We start from the raw sequence: 16,363 nt of genomic DNA on the forward strand, positions 1-16,363 counted from the left end.
GGCAGGCAGAGGCAGGTGAATCTATGTGATTCTATGTAGACCAGCCTGGTCTACATAGTGAGTTCCAGGACGGCCAGGGCTAGAGAGACTCGGTCTAAAACAAACAACAAACAAAACAAAAATGACCAGAGATGTAACTGTACAGTGTACAGATAAAGAACTGCAAAGTCACGTAGACTGTTTAAGTGACTATGGGTGAGTACGTGAGTGAGTGTATTAGTTACTTGTGATGTTACAAAACAGCTGACCGAGGTAAGTTAAGGAAAGAAGGGGTTTCTCAAGCCTCCTAGCCTGAAAATTCAGTACGTTTCGGAAGGAGATAGCTAGTCACATTGCCGGGCTGGCTTCCTGAGAGTATCGCAGTAACGAAATGCTTGACATGCGCAATGGAAGGAAGGGTTGACTTGGGCTCTCAGCATGAGGCGATGATGCATCCACACGGGTCAGGGAAGAGAGGTGCACCTTTGAAAACCCCCTCCCTTTTCCAGCCCACGACATGGCACCACCCACACTCAAGACAGGTCTTCCCTCCTGAGTTAAAACCTTTCAGAAAACACTCCAGATGTGTTTCCAACACGACTCTGAAACCATTCATATTGACAGTGAAGATTAACCAATGCAGAACGTTAAACTAATCACATAGTAATAGGTTCTTTTTTTTTTTTTTTCCCCGAGACAAGGTTTCTCTGTGTAGCTTTGGTGCCTATCCTAGATCTCACTCTGTAGACCAGGCTGGCCTCGAACTCACAGAGATCCACCTGCCTCTGCCCTGCAAGTGCTGGGATTAAAGGTGTGTGCCACCACCGCCCGGCCGTAATAGGTTCTTTACTGCTTTCAAAAAATAAAATAAAATTGTATAAACTACTCGGGAGCAAAGGCTGGGCTTCTTTCCAATGTCCTCAGCCCCTCGGGGGAGGAGGGGGTTACTGAGGCAGTGTGCTGTGGGGTGTGACGGGTGCAGGACACAAAGATGACTGAAGATCTAGCTCTTACGCTCCCTGCTCTCCGAGGTGGTCGGAAGAGTTGCTTCCTCGCCCTCATTATTTATTATTCTTGCTTGGTACACAAGCGAATTTTGTGGAGGGAGAAGAGATCAGAAAACAAAGCTTCATTATCCTTGTCTGTATAATGCCGCCATTGTGAGACTCAGCAACTTCTAGGTGCCCTCCGACTTGAGGAATCTCTGCGTGCGCGAAAGAAGTCCAAGTTTCCAGTTGTGGGTTTCAAAGACCGGGCTAGAGCAGCGGGTTCTTCCAGGATGCGAGTTGTGACCATTCTGATCAGAAAAAGAAGACGAACTTTTATTTCCAATTTGCCATTGAAAAAAATAAATATAGTAAATAAAATCACACTTGCAGGCTAGAAGGCATGGTCTTTAATTTCTGGAGTGTTCTCTGCATTTCAGACAGTGATGGACACACTAGAACTAAATGATGTTTTCACCTCCAGCTCCTCTGGGTCCTCTTTCCTCTGTCCCCTGTGTCAGGCTGGATGGCCTGCGTCTCATTTCCCACGGCCCCCATTTGTGTATCTGATTGTCTGTTTGCTGGGTGGTGACTGAATGCAGGACTTCACACATATAAGAACTCAGCCCTTGACACACCCCCATCTCACCCCACCCCATCTCTACAAATCTTTAGATCTTCTTCATGCTTTCTGTGTCCTTTCTTCCTCTCTCAGTATCCGTCTCTCTGTTTTCTTGTCCCTGTTCTGGTTCCTGCCCTGTCACAATGACCTAGATACAGAGGTTTGACTCTCAGCTCACAGTTATTTTAATGGCTAAATGGATTTCAAAGTGTTCTCCACATAGGGCTGTTGCTGAGGGATGGAAGGGAGTAGAAGGTGAAGAGAGCAGGCTGATGGAGAACCTTTTTGCAGGAGGTGGGGATTGAGACAGGGTCTTTCTGTGTAGTCCTGGCTGTCCCGGAGCTCACTATGAACTAGGCTGGCCTCCAACGTGCAGGGATCCACCTTCCTCTGCCTCCCAAGTGCTGGGATTAACCATGTGTACCACCACACCCTGCTCAGTTGAAGAAGAATCTTAATACCACTTCTCACTTGTCCTGGAGAGCCCCTTTCCCAGAAGGAACCAAAGGAGAAACAGTTGAAAGAGAAGGGGATGGACTGTCTGAGGCCAGTGGAATGTCAATAAGCCATCCAGGAATCATTTACTATTTACTCTGGAGAGTCAGCTTCCTGGGGTGACAGCAGGAGTGAGCAGCAGCTGAAGAGGCTGGCTTTCCACCAAGCAGATGTCCTTTGGAATTCTTCTTTTGTTCCCCAGAACAGTGCAACTTTCTGGGCATCTCAGAGTAAGTTGAACCGGTAAGAAATGATTCCTGTTACCTTGCTGAGTGGAGCTGTAAGGATGGAATGATGTGTTGTAGACTAACTGACCCTGCTTGTAGCCAAGAGTTTAAGTCCTTCCTCCTCCTTTTATAACAGGCCCCGACCTGTCCCTTGTTCTCATTTGTTGTAGGGTTATTTCAAACCTAGGGCATGTGGACTTGTAACAAGTAGCCTTGGGGTTTGTGGGGTCTGGCCCCAATCTCTGCCTATTCTCTTCTCTTCCCACCGCCTCCGTTCACAGTTGGCCTTGGCTTCTAAGCTTTGGGAAGGTCCTCAACTGTCTCCCAAACACCCCTAGGTTCCCTCACCCACATCTTATACTCCTTCATCCTGAAGTCTCAGACCCCGGCTCCGATCTACCCATCAAGTCAACAGCCACATGAAACATGGCTCCTCCATTCCATGGTGATGGGTTCAGAACCTGTTTCTCCCTCATCTGATTTTATCTCTTTTTTTTCCCCCAAGACAGGGTTTCTCTGTGTAGCTTTGGAGCCTGTCCTGGAGATCTCTTTGTAGACCAAGCTGGCCTCGAACTCACAGAGATCTGCCTGCCTCTGCCTCCTGAGTGCTGGGACCGCCCGGCTCACTTCATCTTCTTATCTTATCTTTCATCTGACCTTATATAAGGAACTCTAGAGTAAGTCACACCAAGCTGACCTTTGTGGCTATTCTTGTGGAAGTGTCATGTGTCTTTATATCCCTCACATTGTTCTACGACTTTGAATAAATAATTGTTACATTTGTGAGTATGCTCTATGTATGCCAGACAGTGGGTTATGCCCTTTGTACGAATTCCCTCATGAAATGCATGATGACTCTGGGTACCATATGAAGAAGCTAAGATGGGCTCCTTTTCCAAAGTCAGGTATCCATAATGTGACGGGAACAAGGATTCAAATTCAGAGATAGGTGGCTCTATGCTCTGAATTAAATAAAACAGAGAATAAATTAAACAAAAAACAAAATAGCTAAAAATCAAGCACTGAGGATATCTGAAACCTCAAGTGGGTAAGGTTTTTATCGACGTTGTCGGCCGACTAGCAGTCAGAAGCAGGCAGGCTGGAGAAAGCAAACATTTAAATACAAGCCCAACTAAACGCTGCAGAAAACGCTTGCTGCCACGAGGGGGCTCCCTCCACCTTAGGCAAAAGGTGATCAGAGGCTCTTGCTGCTCTGAGCTAGCTGGGTGATTAACTACGTCTTCCAGAGGCGCAAAGCATTTTGCAAAAATTTCCCTGGACAGCTGGGAAGACCATAGGCCGGGCCCCAAGCTGGGGCAATTTTCACAGACATATCCCAGGCTCTCTAGGGTTAGGGGTGTTTTGAGGATGGCCCTAAGCTTGACTGGAGGTTCCTTGCGCAAGTTCACTAACAGGAAAATACAGGACCGAGAAAAGGTAGAAAAAAAAACATTTTTCCTCTCAGAATTGGAGACCAAATAGAGCAAGCTGGCATCCCCTAAATCAGCGGTTCTCAATCTGGGAATCAAATGAAGGCCATTGGAAAACACAGATATTTGCATTATGATTCATAACAGCAGCAAAATTGTACACATGAAGTAGCAACAAACAATTTTATGGTGAGAGTCACCACAATATGAGGAACTGTATTAAAGGGTCGAAGCGTTAGGAAGGTTGAGAACCACTGCCCTAGATGCAAGTCATGTGGCCCTAAACTCATCCAGAATGCATCTACCGGTGGGGATCCCCCTATACACACACACTTTGAAGGACGGGGGTTTCACAGCTGGTGTACATTTTGTTAAAATTCAGTGGATCCCGCTCCCTCCTAAGTTATAAAGCACGGTTTTCTTTGAAAACATCCCTGTAGAGAAAAACACCTCGGGAAAGCAGCCGTGGGATTCACACCCACATCCCCACCCGAGGAACCAAGGGAAGCCCTGGGAGGAGCCCTCTTCTTCAACAGCGGATGGAGATTCCCCAGGAATCCAGGGTAGGGGTGAGGGGCAGGACTGGTGTTGCATTTCAACATGGTTTTGCAACACCTTTGGGGTGACATCAGTTGAAAAGAGGCAAATTCTGAAGCCATGTTTAAGCTGTCACCACAGCTACAGACCGAGCTCAGGGAAAGCCTTGGGCGTTAGGGTAGTTCAGGGAGAGGGGCTCCTCTGGCTCCTTTTACAGATGGTTTTGGTTAAATTAAGTGTGTACAAATGTGAAACTGAGCCAGGTGCGGTGGTGTACATCTGTAATCCCCGCACTCGAGACAGAGGCAGGAGGATCACTGCAGGTTCCAGGCTAGCGGGAGCTGCAGAACAAGACCGTTAAAACAACAGCCAGGAAATAAAACAAGAATAGGTGACGCCGATTGTGAACTGAGTTTAACACACGCGCGCGCGCGCGCGAACACACACACACACACACACACACACACACACACACACACACACGTAAGCATGCACACTCCAGCAATTTCAGTATCTTTTAAAGGAGATGTCAAAAATAGGGTAGGCATCTTGAACCCGGTCGCTGCCCTGGACAAAACTGCAGTCACCCAGAGACCTCAGAGCGCGCAGATGCGAACCGAGGCGACCCAGAGTGGCCGTTCCCGTGGTCTATGAGAACAGTTTTCCTGGGCCCACCACCCTCGCCTTCTCCAGCCTGCAATCCCGCCAGCGTCAGACTCGGTAGGGCGCTGACCCGGTGGCGCAAGTGGGGCCCCGCAGCCTCGGAGAGCCGCCCGCCGCCGCATTGTTTCAGCCCCTCGGGTGGGGTCTTGCAGGGGGAGGGGAGGCGATGTGTCCTCGGGAGCCGCCCCATACCCTCCCAGGGGACCCGTACAGCTGCGCGCCTCGGCGCCGGGGCTTTGTGAAGTGTCGCTAGTTACCATGGGACCCGAAAGGGACGCGGAGAATGGCGCTTAGAGGGCAGGGGGGCTGCAGAGGTTCTGGGGCCGTGCCCTCTGTCCCCTCTCGGACCCCCGGCCCTGCAACAGGGACTGTCGGGATTTGTAGTCCCAAAGGCGGCGGCCGCGAGAAGGATGCGGGGCGCCGCTGGTCCCGCCTCCCCCTAACCTGCTGGCGCGAGGTGGCTAGCGCTGGGGCGGAGCCCTCGGATCCGTGATTGGCCTAGGCGGCTCCCAGCCCCCACCCTCGTCCCCACCCCCCGCTCGCCACTCGGGACTCCGGCTCCAGGCGCGCAAGGCGGCCACCGAGCGAGCGCGCTAGCAGCCGCTCCCGCCCCGTGCATCCGCAGCTACCGCGCCGCGGCGAGACCCAGAGACCGACCGACGGACCCGCACAGTCGCAGCATCCTGGAGGAGTGGGTGATGGCGAGGGGAGGGTGGTGGGCTTAACCTTCCCGGGGCCGGAGCATCCGTCCCGCTCTCTCTGTGTCGCCAAGAAGCGCACAAAAGGGAGGGAATTGGGATGCGCCTAGGCTCCCCGGGCCGCGGAGAGAGATGTTGAGGATTGGGGCAGCCATCCCGACTAAGGTGGGGCGCCAGTCGGGTTCTTTGTACGCCCACCGAGCTCGGCTTGGTGCCCTGCGAAACCTTAAGGCGTTTAATGTGCGCTGGGGAGATTTTCAAATAACTAGAGTGAAGAGGCGGCCGAGTTGAAGGGGTTCACGCCTAGCCCCCAGTAGTCGCGCTGCCGGAGCTGGTCGTCGTAGAGTAAATGGCTAAAAGGGTGGGACTACCGAGGAGCGTTTCTCGAGCGGCCGACCTGCCCTCCGGTATATCCCTGGATCGCCACTGTCCCTGGTTCCCACCCGCCGCCTAGATGCACGCCGTTGGTTCCTTTCGCCTCCGGGTTGAGATCTGCCCAACCTGGACCAAACCCGGACCGTCTGTGTCTTCTGTCCCGCGGCAGAGCGGAGGCCTTCGAGGCACCTGCGGGAACCACAAAGGCCTCTTGCATCTGCCCAGCCCCTAGCGGCGCGGCCCTGGGTCCCTCCGCTGGAGCCCTGTCGCCAAGTCTGCCACGCAGCATCGATCTTGGTGGGCGAGGGACGTCGACGCCCCGGGGTCTGGAGGGGGAGCTGGCTGGCTGGAGACTTAACCGCGAAGGGGACTAACGGGGGGCGGAGGCCTGGGTTTGAGCAAGAAAAAAAAAATCCAAAAAAACAAAAACAAAACCGGTGGAGCTGGGTGGGGACAGGTGATCGAATCTGCGGGAGGAGGCCGTGGCTTGGGAAGGACTGAGGAGTGGATGGGGGGCGGGTCTGAAGCTCGGGCGCAGGTGGCGCGAGGCGAGGCTGGGCTGAAGAATGAAGAGAGGAGGAGAGAGAAGGGAGGGTGGAGACCTCCCGGGTTTGTGGGGAGTAGACAGGCATGGGGAGGGGACTGACTGAGGCTGTGCAGGGGAGGGGGTCCTCCATCGGGGGAGGGGCAGGCAGCCGAGGAGGGGCGAGTCTCCGCTCCAGGCCTGTCGCCGCACGGCCTGGGAGGCTGGCTGGGGCGTGGTCCTTGCACTGGGCAAGGGAGCTCCGGTAGCGGGTCCCCGACGGGGCTGGGCTGGCTCGGCTAGGAGCTTTGTTTCTCAAGCTTGGAACAACCCATGGGGACGCGTTTAGAATTTTATGATAATCCGCAGCGCCCCCCGGCACACCCTGTTCACGCTTAGCTGAAAGGCTTTGCCCAGCGGCAGATGCTGCCCGGGAGGCGGATGCGGCGGGGGATGGGGGGTAGGGGGGGGAGCGCCTCCCGCCCCGGAGACCCTGAGAACAATAGCCTGCATGGTGTCCTCCCGTCGTCGAAGCAAGACCCCCCCCCCCCCCCCGCCCCAGAATTCAAGTGCGAGGTGTTCTGGTGCAGAAAAGGCTCGGCGGCGAGAAACCTCAGAGCACGTGCTTGTTGTCTCTGGGGTTTGCCTTAGGGCACCTGGCACCCCTGGGAATTCTGAGTGGGAGTCGCATGCCCGTCCCCCCCCCCCTCCCGCCCCGGGCTCGGAGCCGCCCCCCCGGCTTCTAGTGTGGCTCGACCTGCCGCGTCTCTGTCCCCCGCCGCCCCGCCGTCTGCGATTGACGAGTTTAGATAGTGGCGCGGAGCAGCAGCATGGCAGCGATGCTAGTCCCAGAGGCCGAAGGTCGCCGTGGTGCAAAACAGGCTTTGTCTGCCCGAACCGCCTTTGAGCCCAAGTCTGGGGCCTGCTACGCTTCCTAAAGGAGCCCTCGGGGCTGGTGAGGTTTGGGGTAAATTGGGGAGAAGCCTTAGTGGTGGGGATTACGCGTCAAGGGTGCGGCTCTTGGGTTTTAGAACTTGCCACCGGGGACTCGGAGCTTACCGGTGACCACACCCAAGCGAGGGCATCCTCTGCAGATTTCACCCATTTTGTCTGCCGACCTAAGAGTGAGAAGATAGGTGTGATATAGGGGGTGGCTGCTTGCCCATAGGAAAGCTGATGATGAACCAAGAGAGTAAGCCCGCCGAGGTCTTCGGTCTAAACGCCCTCTCTATGGCGGGCTGGCTAAGCACCCCGTGTGTCAGGGGCGACACGCGAACGAACAGCCGAAAGCCTGAGTTCCGTTATTCGTCATTTTAATTCTGTGACTGAGAAGTTAAAGGTGAATCTTGGGCATAAAGTTCAATCATCACCGATTTGCAGAAGACAAAAAGCAAATCAGACAGGTTTTTCCTGCGAGATGGAAAGACTAAATTTCAAAACGTCATAGAACCGACGATATCTAGGTTTGCTATCAAATTAACTAATGAGCCATTTGGCCCTCCTATCCTGGCCCTGACGGTGGAGGTGGATGGTCACCCACCTCTGGACCACTTCTCCGAGGACCTGACTATGGGAAAATCAGTAAGTCAGAGCTCATTGGTTTTAAAAGGTGATGATTTGAGATGGTGCATCTTGGAATTTACAAAACTAGTCTCCAAAGGCTAGCTGGAATGCTGCTCACTGGATGCTTTTAACTACAGTTTAATTAAATCTTAACACACACACACACACACACACACACACACACACTGTATGTATCGACATGTATTTATATCTGAATACGTTCATCCCGGTATATGAAAACTAGAATTTTAACATTGCAAAACCAGAAATCTGACAATAGCTTTTCTTGTAAAAGAGATGCTTTTTTTCCTCCTTTTCCCAAAAGGAAAACATTTTGAGAGGGACCGTTTTGTTGGTTTGCTTTTTTTTTTTTTTTTTTTTTTTTTGTAACAAACCTATGAATTTGGAGGTTTGTTTTGGTTTGAGTTTTTGGAGGCAATTTAACCCAAACTGGCTTCAAACTTGCAGCAATTCTTCCTCAGACTCCCTAGTGCCAAAATCATAAGCATGAGTCACCGTGTTGGCCAATCCTATGGATTTTTCAAGGTTTGATCCTATGAGAGTGCTCTGTGAACATCCAGCACAGCCCCCAGGAAGGAGAGTCTGTGAATAAGGGGTGTGCCCAGCTGGCTTCTGCAAGAAAGAGAGAGAGAAAGCAACCTCCCCATGCCTCCCCCTGCTTCTGCTGGGGCTGCTCCTATGAAACCCCTAGAACATAGAACCCAGGAAGAACAGAGACAGGTGGCCCCAGAAAAGGACTTCTACGCTGCCATTCTTAACTCTCACTTCCATGAAACCAGGGACTTCCGTTAAGTGCACAATTGTAGTTGGCCCCGGGACCCCAGGAGTTTCCAGCATGGCCTCTGGGCGACTCTGGAATTAGCCTGTGTAGTTACTTGATTCCCACATGCTGCATGCTCCTGTCTCCGGCAACAGTTCACACAGCAAGGTGGATTTACACAGTTGACCAAAATCGACTGTGAACCCAGAGTGGCCTTTATCCGTGATATCTTCACCTCTCTCCATCTCCACCCTCCTTCTGCCTCCACTTGGCTCCTCGGAGCAGGATTCAGATGCTCGGCGCCATGGGCAAATCTCCAAGGCAAAGGCAATCTACGTTCATCGATATTTTTCTTTTTAAGTAGAACTTAGCAAAGTAGTCGGGGGTGGCAAGTTGGCATTGTAAGACTAGAGTATCCGAGACCCAGTGTGTCTTTCTCATATAAAAATAATTTCCAAGGTTCTGATAGGATCTGGTGTCTTTTCCCCTTTCCTCTCTAAACCACGGTTTCAGAATGAGTTCATGGGAGACACTAGAGCCATTATACAGAATGCCTTGTCAATGTGAAGTACTGTAGAAAGAAATTGGTACCATATGATAGCAAAGAACCATATGTGTGTTTCGTTAATTTTTTTAAGAAATCAGACATTTGATTTATTGCATTACTTGTGAGTAAAGAAGAGCTCATTTAAGTTTGCTTCAAAACTTCTACAGGGAGCCAAAAGGTTGAAATGCTAAGGTATGAATTTTAGGAACTTCGATCTGTATGCCTGAAAGCGCCTGTCAATTTAGCAAAAATAGATTCAGGAAGGTATGTTTATGACTTGTTCCATTTCAGTCGCTGAAGCTTGTTTTATTTAAAAATAAATTGACTAACCCTCAGCATCACTCGTGCCTATGAAGGACTGCTGTCAATCACTTGTTTCCTTATTCCTTCCATATAGGCCTGTACTCATAATCAAGGCGCAGAGATAGTGTCCTGGTGGGAGAGCAGACCCTTAGCCGCTGCCGCTATTTCCTATCTGACTAACCTTAGGTGAATTGTCTTTCAGATACAGTAAATGTAGTTGGTGGGTACAGTGTGTACCAGAGGATGAGATGATTTAATAGATGTGTGGACCTGAGAGCAGTGTCTGGCACCTAACAAGTGGCGCATAAAAATGATGTCACTACACATAAAAATGATGTCACTACCACCACCGTCGCACTCTCCCCCATAACCCATGCCCACAAGCAACATTTTGAGTTCTCGTTTGGTCTTTATTCCCCAGGACAGGCTTTTCTGCCTTGTGATTTCACGAGTGGGAACACCAAGCGTGGTTAGGACTCCTTTCTGAAACCCCACCCTCGCAAATAGTAGGAATGGCATGACCTTAACACACAGCTGTTTAGAGCAGCTGAGAACTTGGAGAGTTTAAGAAAGTTCCAGAAGTGCACTGACCCCAAGTTTGGTGAATTGCCCCTACGTATAGGGTTAGCCTGCTGTCCTCCCCTCCCATACCACCCAAAGGAGCAACCTAGTACCTGAGGGATGCTGTTCCCGAGCTATTTTGTCCTGGGAGGTGGGAAGAGTGATCATGCTTAGTTAATGGTAAAATGTTGGGAATAAAATAGCTCTAGTTTTCCAGCTAAGAACTATAGGTCCTGGGGCTGAGACGGCTCAGTCTGAAAAGTGCTTGCTGGGCAGGCAGGAAGGCCTTATTCGGGATCCAGGTTAAAAGCCAGATGTGGTTTGTAATCTGGGGAGAGAGACAGGCTGACTCTCACTGGCCAACCAGGTTCAGTGGGACTCTGTCTCAGATAGAAATAAGATAGAAAGCCATTGAGGAAAACACTCAGCATTGACCTCTGGCCTCCTCTGTATCCCCACCCATGCATATTCACCCAAAGTGTATGTGCTCCCGTCCACACAGATATGGACATACACACACATGTGCACCCCATGTAAAGAAATAAAGATCTCAGAATTGTTGACTTCCCAAACATTTTAAAAGCGTTTTCTCTACCCAGGAGTAGATCCCATGGTTATTACCAATTTACAAATGAGGCCACAGAAATACGAAGGATCGCTCACCCAGAGAAAGAAGTGGTAGTCTGTGCTCTAACCCCGGGAGTCCGCTTACAGCTTGTGTTTTCGGGTTGGCTTGGGAGCTCGCACGTCTGTTCCTTCATAGGGCCGGCTGATGGGTTAGAAATATGGACGGGAGCCAGTGGTCCAGTTGTAAGCTAAATCGCTTCGTGGTTTTCCTTGGGGGATGGCAGCCTGTGTTTTTCTTTATTCAACTAATGAGATGAACACTGTTCACACGATTGAGGAAAGTCTCCTTTGCTTTCAGCCGACTGATGGCAGATGCTAAGCACACCCTCGGCATCCATTCTGGGCAACTTAGGTGGTGAACTCAGTACTTGGACGTGGTAGCCTAACCAAGGTGACACAAAATCCGACCATCTGCACATTCCATGCTCTTTTTTTTTTTGGTTTTTCGAGACAGGGTTTCTCTGTGTAGCTTTGCGCCTTTCCTGGATCTCACTCTGTAGCCCAGGCTGGCCTCGAACTCACAGAGATCCGCCTGGCTCTGCCTCCCGAGTGCTGGGATTAAAGGCGTGCGCCACCACCGCCCGGCTACATTCCATGCTCTTACACAACCCCAAGCTTACAAAAATACTAGTCGGGTATAAGGTTTATAGCAAACTAAGAAATTTTCACGGGTACTGTGACACACACCTGTCCTCTCAATGCTTAGTAGGTAGAGAGATAAGAGAATCAGGAGTTCAGGCAGTGTATCAAATTCAGGGCTGGCCTCAGCTCCACGAGACCTTGTCTCAAAACTAAATAAATAAACAAACCAAAAAATAGAGGCTGGAGAGATTGCTAGTGATTAAAAGTGCTTATCGCTCTTGCAGAGAAGTAGAGATCGGTTCTCAGCACCCACATGAGGCCACTTACAATTACATGTCCCTCCAGCTCCAGGGGATCGAATGTTCTTGCTTGGCCTCCGAGAACATCCTAATGCGCACACATACAAGTAAAAATGAAGTTGATTTTTAAAGAAGACCGAAAATAAATGCAGGGAATTGAATGGTAGACCCTGAAATTACTCAGAAGTGTACGTCACCATGTTTAAATTGGAATTTGTTCCTCTTTTCTCATCTGTTTTCAACACAAAATACTGCTCGGACTTAAGCACTTAATGGGCGGTACCAGAAGAGGAACTGACTGACCGAGTTAGAGGATATTTCATGGAATTTGGCCAACCCCTGAGACCTCTGGCTCCTCTTTTAAATTCGCAGTCATTTGAGCTCAATGAAGTTAAGGTTTTTGTGAATGGCCAGTTTCTCTTAGGGAGGTAAAAAAAAAAAAAAAAAAAAAAAAGAGCATTTCTACAATCTGAATTGAGCATTGTCGCTTCCCGCCCCCTGACATCTGTCCATTTTCATTGGCTTGGCACAGTGTTTTGGGTCCGTCCCTGCATCAGCTGTTTGTGAGTGAGTATGTGTGTGAGTGTGAGTGTGTGTGTGTGTGTGTGTGTGTGTGTGTCCCACATATTCCCAGTGCCCAGCACTCGGTCACACCACCTTTGTGTCACACCAGGGTCCGTTTCCAGGCTGCCCCTTTGTTGATTTCAAATCCGCCATTGGCTTGCAGGAATTTCTCAGGCCTGGGGTCTTTATTCTCTCTCCTTTTGTCTGGTCCTGTGGTTCCCTTTGTCCTTCTGCAGAGCAAGGCCCTCTATTGATTCAGAAGCTGCCTCCTTCCTCCTTGTTACTAATTTAGACCTCCGTCCGCGTGGACTGATTTGCCTAGTCCGGCATAGAACCCAAATGCCACCTCGGATTTTAAAACCAAACAACTTGTTTCTAGCATGTGCAGAATCCGTCCCCATCTGAGAGGTGTTACTTGGACTGGCTTAAGCTTGCCAGGTTCCCAAGTGGCAAAGCATATACATAAAATGGCAACTTTGGGAGAGATAGGCAGAGTGGCTGGGGATGTATTTGAAATACATTTGTGGGAGCTGGGGTTAGAACTCAATGATGGAGTGCTTGTCTAGCATACAAAAGGCTCTGATTCAAGCCCTAGTACCCCATTCCCAAATAGTTTTCAAATGGTTTATGGTCCATTGAGATGGCCCAGCAGGCAAAGACACTTACTGCCAAACCTGACAAGCTGAATTCAATCTCTGGAACCCACATGCCTTACCATGCATGTGCCCCCAATAAATAAACGTCAAAAAAGAAAAAGTTTGTATGTATGCTTGCTTATGTTTGTAGATATTTTGATGTCAGGGATTGAGCCCAGGGCCTTGTAAGTGCTTGGCAAGTGCTCAGCCACTGAGCTGTACTTCCAGGCATACACACACACACACACACACACACACACACACACACACACACACACACACCTTTTTAGTGAAACCCAACAGATACTCAGAAAAACACCTAAGTGTATAGCTTGATGATTTTTTCAAGCTAAACATAACATATAATCATCATCTTCAAAGGATCAGATGACCAAATATTCAAAAACCCCTATGTCTGCTTCCAGTTATTAACATTTCTTCCAGGGTAACCAGATACTCTTCTAACTTTTTTTTTAAACTTTTCAAAGTATGTGTATGTGTATGTGTGTACGTCCGTATAGGCACATGTGCCATGGTAGGTGTGGACAACTTTGGGGAGTGCTTTCTTGCCGTCCACCTGTAAACACAGGGTCTAGTTTCTGCTGCTCCTCTTTCTACCTCTCATCTGGCCTTAGTAATGCTGGGATTATTGGTGACTACCACCACATCAGGCTGTTTACGTGGATTCTGGGGTGGCACTTGGATCACCAGACTTGAAAAGCTAGACTTTTACCCACGGAGTAATCTATCTCCCAGCCATCTCCCAGCTCACAGTGCAGGTTAGCTTCACCCATTATTGAACAAGGGGAATTGTACAGTGGACACCCTTCCTGAGTGGCCCAGAGTTTTGTGTGATACCGCCTACAGCCACTGTTTAATTTACCCAGGTCCTTGCTGTGTGGTGTAAATTGTGGGAACACCCTGTAGTTTATTCACCCATTGTTGATGACCATCTGGGTAGCTTTTAGTTTGGGGATATCGTGAACACTGCTACCATGAACACTCAGGTGTGTGTCTTGATTGAACATGTGTCTCTCTTGAGTGTGTATTGAAAAGTGGAGTTGTTGGGTCAAGGGCATGCCTCTGTTGTTATAGTAAATTGTGTCAAACAGTAAGATAAGTGGTGAGCATTTTTTTTTTTTTTTTTTTTTTTTTTGGTTTTTCGAGACAGGGTTTCTCTGTGTAGCTTTGTGCCTTTCCTGGAACTCACTTGGTAGTCCAGGCTGGCCTCGAACTCACAGAGATCCGCCTGGCTCTGCCTCCCGAGTGCTGGGATTAAAGGCGTGCGCCACCACCGCCCGGCCAAGTGGTGAGCATTTTTAAAAAGATTATTACATTTTACTTAGTGTGTGTGTGTGTGTGTGTGTGTGTGTGTGTGTGTGTGTGTGTACATTGTAGTACTCATGCACATGTCAGATGACAGTCTATGGGGTTGGTTCTCTCCTTCCACTTTGTGGGTCCCTGGGATGGAACTCGGGTTGTCAGCCTTAGTTCCAGGGACCTTTGTCCTCTGTCATGAGTCACCCCACTGGCCCCAAACTCTTCATCTTTGAACAAAAAGTAACACCTTTAGCTACGTCTCTTGAGTCCACAGTAGCCTGTCAGGAGGTACAATTTCATCCATAGTAACTGATAAGGGTTTTTTTTTTTTTTGAGCTGAGGATCGAACCCAGGGCCTTGTGCTTGCTAGGCAAGCGCTCTACCACTGAGCTATATCCCCAACCCCTTGTTTTTCTTTTAAGATAGGGTATCAATATGTAGTCCAGGCTGGCCTTGAATCCAGAGATTTACCTGCCTCTGCCTCCTAAGTGCTAGAATTACAGGCATGTACTCCTGGGCCTGGCAATGATTCTTAAATATAGAGAAGTTATAAGTACGTGTTAGTTTCTTGGCTTGATCAACTTCACAAATCTGTCTGATTAGAGATTTCTCTTTTCAGTGCTAGAGAGGAAACTGTGCCTTGTGCATGCTTGGCCAGAGTTCTGCCGCTGAGCTACCTCCCCAGAGAATGGGTCCTAGACAGCCTCGTTGGCAAGATGGTCATCAGAGAGTCTGTGAGAAAGTTGGCATAAAATTGTCTGAGGTGGGGCTGGAGAGATAGATGGCTCAGTAGTGAAGAGCACTGGCTGCTCTCCTGGAGGACCCAGGTTCAATTCCCAGCACCCACATGGCAGCTCACAACTGTCTGTAACTCCAGTTCTAGTGTGTCCTATGGCCTCTTCTGGTCTCCATGGGCACTTCATGCATGTGGCACACAGACGACATACACGTCGATAAAACACCTATACACACAAAAATAGGTAATAAAACCTTTAATCAGTCAAGACCTGCAATAAGAATTTGGAAAGACAAAGGACCCAAAGAAAAAGCTGATTTTTATCAGCAAGGTCTATCTAGCGATGCTATCTCTCATTAGCAGGTAGCGCCTAGAATTGGCCACTGTGAGAGAAATGAAATGATCTCCCTGTTGTGGAGAGAGGAGACAGTTCTGGGGCTTTGGCTACAGCCACAGTGTCTGAGAACACAGTGCCCACAGTCAGGAGCAGGAATGAATGCTGGCAAGTTAAGATTAGTGTTGTTCGACTTTCTTGTGACTTTCTTGGACTGCCAACCTCCAAATAGTGTCACAGAGACTTTATTAATTATGAAAGCTTGGCCTTTAGCATAGTCTTGTTCCCAACTAGCTCTTGTAATTTAAATTAAATAATTAATTATTTCTATTAATCTCCATTCTGCTACATGGCTTGGTTACCTCTCCTCTGTACCTGTATGTCTGACATCCTCAGTGTCTCACTGGCCTCTCTTTGTGCGCCTGGATTCATCCCGAGTTCCTCTCTCTCTCTCCGGAAGTCCCACCCATTCTCTCCTGCCTGGCTATTGGCCATTCAGCTCTTTATTAAACCAATCACAGTGACATATCCTCATATAGTGTAAACAAGTCATTCCGCAACAGCTTAGTAACCGGGCATTTGGATGAGAACTTGACTTTCCTCAGAGCTAATATTTGATCTCAGGACTGCCTGTATTTGCTGAGTGCCTACAGCAGGCGCTGATCCATCCCCAGGAAGGAGCTAGCTCGTGGGAAAGGGAAATGGGGCCTGCGCCTTCATCTCCCTAAAGCCTGTTTCTTTGTGAACTGAGGGGTTGTTAACACCGTCTTCACGGGTTTGTTGAGGGGCTAATGGGATGAGGTACTCAGAGCCGGAGGGGCGTTGTTAAGTGTTTGGCAAGCGGAGCTAACGATACTGTCTAGGTGATAAGTCGGAGACTTTGGGCTGTGTAGAGATGCAGGTGCATAAAGACAGAGGGTCCGGGTGGAGCTGGGGTAAAGAACCTGTTAGAAGCACGATGGGTGACCTGGGTGAC

The 16,363-nt window shown here is 49.5% G+C and overlaps 1 protein-coding gene across 3 annotated transcripts in view; it reads left to right on the plus strand.

The window, feature by feature from the left end:
- Positions 1–4,775: 4,775 nt before the first annotated feature.
- The window catches only part of Dpysl5 (dihydropyrimidinase like 5), an 86,818-nt gene continuing 75,230 nt past the window's right edge, over positions 4,776–16,363 (plus strand). Inside the window, exon 1 of one of the 3 annotated variants that reach the window (XM_052746075.1) lies at positions 4,776–4,996. The gene's annotated coding sequence lies outside the window, so the exon portion shown is untranslated. Of the gene's footprint in view, positions 4,997–5,437; positions 5,631–7,373; positions 7,491–16,363 lie in introns of those variants that run through there. The other 2 variants (XM_052746074.1, XM_052746076.1) reach the window with 2 other exon arrangements.

The sequence above is a fragment of the Peromyscus californicus genome, unplaced genomic scaffold (genome assembly GCF_007827085.1).
Source record: "Peromyscus californicus insignis strain IS unplaced genomic scaffold, ASM782708v3 Scaffold_1__1_contigs__length_55948999, whole genome shotgun sequence".
In the NCBI taxonomy this organism is placed as follows: Eukaryota; Metazoa; Chordata; class Mammalia; order Rodentia; family Cricetidae; genus Peromyscus; species Peromyscus californicus.